The sequence below is a fragment of the Pezoporus flaviventris genome, unplaced genomic scaffold (genome assembly GCF_033815535.1).
Source record: "Pezoporus flaviventris isolate CSIRO_AGI_PZ_B2104156 unplaced genomic scaffold, CSIRO_AGI_Pfla_v1 ptg000037l, whole genome shotgun sequence".
NCBI classification, from domain to species: domain Eukaryota; kingdom Metazoa; phylum Chordata; class Aves; order Psittaciformes; family Psittacidae; genus Pezoporus; species Pezoporus flaviventris.
The window spans coordinates 18535753-18541752 of NW_026892585.1; the positions used below are offsets into that span (position 1 = coordinate 18535753).

Sequence of the window (6000 nt, forward strand, 5' to 3'; positions counted from 1 at the left end):
AAAGTACAGATAGCATACCATGCACAGCAGAAAGAGTGTCAGCTTAATGTAATGTACAACTACAGTTACCTTTCTTCCTAAAGCAAACTGAGTATTTGAGAAGAATGAGAAATCCTCAGCCACATTTTCTCTTGGTATCAAGTACACCTTTGACACTGTTTTCACCACTCAGGTTCAAAATGAGGAGGCAATCTTCATCAGCTCCTCTTTATCTTTCATTGTCTTCAGATCTTATCTGAAACTTTGCTGTTCTTGTTTTAGTAAGACCTGTACACTTAAGACTCAACCTGCCTATATATCTAAAATTCTCATTTTCCACACTTAACCATGCAATCCAATTCACCTCCCAATCAATCTGCAGTGTGCAAACTCTAAAATGCATATCTCACTGGTTGCCAAAGTCTTCAATAACTGTAAAGACAGCTGTCTTTGGTAATCAAGACTCTCATCAGCAATTTTACATTATTCCATTTGCACCTTTATCATTGCACACCATTTTAGAGTAATCAAAGACAACCTTAGTAAACACCCTTGTAAGTCTGTCTTCCATTACTCCCAAAAGTGCAGTTAACCAATACAATATGCTTTAATATGTAAAACTGTATCTTTACTCATAGTATTTTTGTTCTTCCTTGTCCACATTTCTTTAGTGAGTGGTTATGTGGTGCTGAGCTGCCTGCTGTGGTTAACCCACAAAACTACCTTACAATTATTTCTGTTGCAGCTGGACCCACTCATGGCTTGAAAACACAGAAGCAGAGCTTGTCATGTACAAAAATCAGGCAAATATGTTGAGACATACATTGCAAAAAAAATAAACAAACAAAACAAAAAGGAATAATGGCCAGCAAGGGACCAAGACACACCACCTGTTTTATTGGGCTTGATTTTACTCTATCTTTCTGGATGTTGGAATCTTAGAAGTAGGCTATGTTCTTTCAGCCAAGGAAAGTTCAGTTCTGCAAGCATCAGGGCAGAGTAAGACTGCAGAGAAGCAGTTAAGAGGGATCTAAAAGAAACTCTCAGTGGTTAAAAAAAAACAAAACAATAACAAAACCAAAAAGGCTACTCAATGACTGTCAATAAGCTTTACATTGAAGGTTTTCCTCTTAAAACCACTGGTTCAAGCCCTAGACACCCACTTCCTATCTGGCCATTCTTCTTTCTCAAGATCATACAGTTTGAACTAGATTGACCCATCAATTTTGGAAGGAGATAGTGAGTCTGAAGGTTTTGAGAAAAGGGGAGATTACCCTGAGTCCCTTGAAACACTGTCACAAGATTCACTGCCTGTATTAAGAGGTGTCTAACATGCTTATGGGCTAAATAATAAATAACAGCAGCTCTAGAAAATGAAGCACTCCAGTCAACCTACAAAAATTATAGCATAAGTCTATCAAGACACTTTTATCCCTATCTGGGTAAGCTGTTACAAGGAGTAAAATGATGTTCACCCAACCCACATTTGCCCTCTTCTCAGATAAAATTATTCACAGTGGAAATTATAACCATGACTGATCATACACTATTACTGTAAATTAATGTAAAAATCTAGTCTCACTCAACAGCTATGAAATAGCAACAGCATGCTCTAATTCCTGGCATATGTCAGTTCTGAATACTGACTTACAGATAGAACTACATATTTTTCTTCTAGTACCAAGAACTTTGTTAGCTTATCTAAAATCTCTAAATACCAGAACAAAAAAGGTATAACATCCTGAAAATACATTAGGACTTTCTCCAATCACTGAAGCTATAGAGCACACAGGAGTGAAAAATAAAACAGCATCTCAGCTGGATTTGCAACAGCTGATAGTGTCACTTGTTCATTCCATAAGTGTACCACAATCCATCTCAGTCGTGCACAATGTCAAAATGGAGCTATGTTTAGTGATAGCAGCTGCTACTGCCCTTTGCTCCCCCCCACTGAGAAGCAACAAATGGATTCTGCACTTAGGGGTAACAGCAGTATAAATGCCCCAAATGTATGCCTGACATCATCATCAAATACGGTTACTAAAGATTAATATTAACCTGTATCTGTCCAGTATATGTTTTTATTTCTTATCAGGTAGAGAATTCCTCTCACTTCACCCTAAGAATATACTCAAGGCTCAATACAAAACTCACAAAGGACAAAAGACTGGGTAGCTTCTCTATCTCTGCAAGCCCAAATTCAACATTTTATTTTGAAAGGGTGTCAAATCAACAAACAGCTTCACTGATCAAATGTTAGAACCAAAAGCAATCAGCAAACTGCTTGGATCCATACACAGTTCTGAAAAATTTTAGTATGAAAGGGGCCACAAGCAGCTAATAATCAGATGGAGAAGGTACATTCTGCCCTGTGCATATCTCATTCCATCTATCCCTTAAAGCTTTTTCCAATTCCCTGACTTCAGTCGAGCCTTGATTGTCATCTTGCACCTGAATCAAGCAATCTTCAAACCAAGAGTCATGGGCAGTATAATATGCACAAATCCAAAAACCAAAGCAGCTTTCTAGTAGCTGAAAGCCACCCTGACCACAGAAGGGAACTCTGTGAAAAAGGGACACTGAAGTTCCAAGTGTAATATATTCATACTGCCATACAATATTTTTTCAGAAATGCTATATGGGAATGAATTTTCAATTTGTAAGGAGAATTGCCCAAAATGAACTTATTTAAAGTAAGACACAAAGTACCAACTTAAAATTTCACAGGGCATTTCACACCGACATTAAGTACTTCTGCAGAAAATTGTGAAGCAAATTCACAAATTAAAAGGTGAAGTTCATCTTCATTCCTAAAATGTTCTCACGTCTTTTAATTGGTTGCCTTCTTTGAAAAGCACAACTGAAAAGAAAAAAAATCAACCAGTCCTAACTGTAATGCAACACTCCTCTAATCTAAAATGCTAAGGTGTTGTTGGGGATTTGGGGGTGTTTCGTATTTTCCTTTCCCAGGTTTTCAAGACACTGACTTTTGATTGAATACTTTAAGTTTTCTGTGTCAACGAACACATATGACTGATGTGTTTGGAAGAAACCTTTATACTAACTGGGACATGAGTTTCCTCTGGTTACAGGAAGTCGGAAACTTCTGTTGCACTTTCCTCTACTTTTGATAAGCTGAGAAAGTTGGGTCTGTTCAGGCTGGAGAAGAGAAGGCTGCATGGAGACCTCATAGCAGCCTTCCAGTATCAGAACAGGGGCTATAGGGATGCTGGGGAGGGACTCTGCATTAGGGACTGTAGTGACAGGACAAGGGGTAACAGGTTAAAATTTAAATAGGGGAAGTCTAGATTGGATATAAGGAAGAAATTCTTTACTGTAAGAGTGGTGAGGCATTGGAATGGGCTGCCCAGGGAAGTTGTGAATGCTCCATCCCTGGCGCTGTTCAAGGCCAAGTTGGACAGAGCCTTGGGTGACATGGTTCAGTGGGAGGTGTCCCTGCCCATGGCAGTGGGGGTTGGAACTAGATGATCTTCAGATCCTTTCCAACCCAAACTATTCTGTGATTCTTTCTGAGCTCATCCAACATCATCTTCTCTCAATCAGCCACAAAAGTTAGATTTACAGGAATCCAGGTTTCTGAACACTTAAAAGAATCTTTTCAGTATTATTTACTACGTATTTTCATGAAGCAATAGCAGGGCAGAACCAGTACATGCTTTACGTATAAATGTGAACCAAAAATGGAAACCAAAGGAGGTGAAATCTTAGGGTTGTTAGCCTAGACTACTTATGCACTGTACATAAAGATTAAGGGTTATAAAGAACATCAGAAGATAATATCACAAGCAGCACCAGATTTAGTTTTCAGTCTATGAAAAAATATACATACATATATATAAAGAATTGCTCAGTTAATCTATTTGATTTATTAACTTTTCCCCAAACTGTGTATATTTATTTGCACCATAGGCATACGTGTAAATGATGTAAATTAAAAATGAGTCAGGCCTAAAGGAGGAAAAACTATGGTATTGACTCATGAATAACTGAAAAAAAAGCAAGGCTCACACACTTTTTTTTTTATATGTATTTAAATAAAAATAGCAGGCTGTATATGCTGCAGGTGTCCAAGCCACCATCCCGAAAGTATAATGTTTATAGGAAGCAGGACATACAAAACTAGCATGAGTATCAGCTGAGAGCTAGTCTTCTCGATAAAAAAATTAAGAACCCAAAAATCTTCTCCAGCACAATTATCAAATAACCTATCAGATTTACATTAAGTATACTGAATGTTTACTTGTATTTGTCCTGTAAGCATTAGTACTATTCCCTTTATATTTACTCTTTCACTCTACTTCCCAAATTTCTTCTACATAGCCTACTATTTAACATGCTGAAAATACTTTTCATTTCTCTCATTTAACAAACTCATTTAAATTGTGTGGTTTAATAAACATTTTACAGTACATTCATGTATTAGCTGTGATGGGATATTATAAAATCTGGGTTCTAACTGTAGCTTCCCCTTTGACTTGTTGTATGGCCTTGAATAAGTCACTTCCAGCTCACTGAAAATTATTAATGCTATTTTCATTTATAGATGAAAGGCTGTACAAAACTACTAGACATTAATCATGAATACTTTAAATAATGTTTAGTCAAGAAGGTACAAGAAATCAAAGTATCAAGTTGACACTGGAACCTCTTACTCATATTTATATTGCAGCAAGCATGCTGATGAAAGAACAATTACAAAATAAGCCTGAAACATAGTGTTCCAGGCTTAAATGTTTTCTACTTTCAAAAGAAGTCAAACTTGCATCTGGAAGGTCAGTGGGAATACTATGTCAAAACATAATTATAGAAAAAACTGATCACAGTTTAAGAAAATAATTTTGAAAGAGAATCGGGGAAAATCAGAAAGCATTTCAACATTTTTCAACTTTGCAACATGTCATGCTTCAATAAGTAAAATATAGGTAGATCTCTATCCAGATATAGATGTTGCCTTGCTGTGAACAATGATAGGAGGAATCAAAAAAGGTTGGAGGAAAGAGTGTGTATAACCACATCATATAGGATGCAGGAGCTAGTGGTCACATCCACCAGTGCTAGTGGAAAATTTCAGGACCCAGAATACAATCATGTTCATCAACACCACGTAATATTAATGATGTTAAAAAATGCAAGTAAACAGACAGCATGCTGGGAAATCGACTTTGTTGTTGGCACATCTAAGGCGCAGTAGATAAGAAATAATCAACAGTGCTGCTCTTTACTGAGCTTTAAGCTACTCTTAACAGTTCAGAAGAGTGCTGAGCATGACAGTGGGAAGGTAGCTTATAAACACAACACTGTAAAGTTTGTTACAAAGATTACGTATTTCCATTATAATACTCATGAAAATCCCCACCTATATAAAATTACATATCAACAAGAAAAATACTATGGGCAGAACACTCAGGATTAGCACTGTAAAACCTTGTAAACTGACAGGAATCTGGAGAGCTCCACAGTATGGCAATTATTCCACAACTGGGAATTTTTCTGCAATTTCCTTTAAAATACCTGCTATAGGCCATCATGACAAAACAATGGCCCATATGAAAATTCATCTGATGACAATTCTTATGCTAAGAATTGTAGTCTAAATACCAAAAATCCACTTCTACTGTTCTAGAAAGATTCTCTTAATACGTTCAACAAATTCCATACCTTCCAAAAATTCAAGTGTATCACACGGCATACTTCCTCCCAACAGGAAAAATAAATAAATAAATAAATAAATAAATAAATAAATAAATAAATAAAAAGGCCAAAAGTCCATTTGTGTAAAAACTGAGATTAAATTAAAATACCACTTATTATTCAGCAGCCACAATCCAGGTTTTAAGAAACACCGTTTCATTATTCATTATCTGATAGTTCAGAACCAAAGAATATTGACTGTGTGGATCTAAGGGTTAAATTAGACAGCTCACTCAGAAGCTGGAGACAGCAAAGGTCTGTTTCACGCCATCAGCTCAAACTAGAGAACAGCAGGATTTTTTTTGCCAT

At 36.6% G+C, this 6000-nt stretch overlaps 1 protein-coding gene across 1 annotated transcript in view; it reads right to left on the minus strand.

The window, feature by feature from the left end:
* The window catches only part of TBC1D5 (TBC1 domain family member 5), a 319487-nt gene extending 318488 nt beyond the window's left edge, over positions 1–999 (minus strand). Inside the window, exon 1 of the mRNA XM_061464900.1 lies at positions 867–999. The gene's annotated coding sequence lies outside the window, so the exon portion shown is untranslated. The remainder of the gene's footprint in view (positions 1–866) is intronic.
* Positions 1000–6000: the final 5001 nt, after the last annotated feature.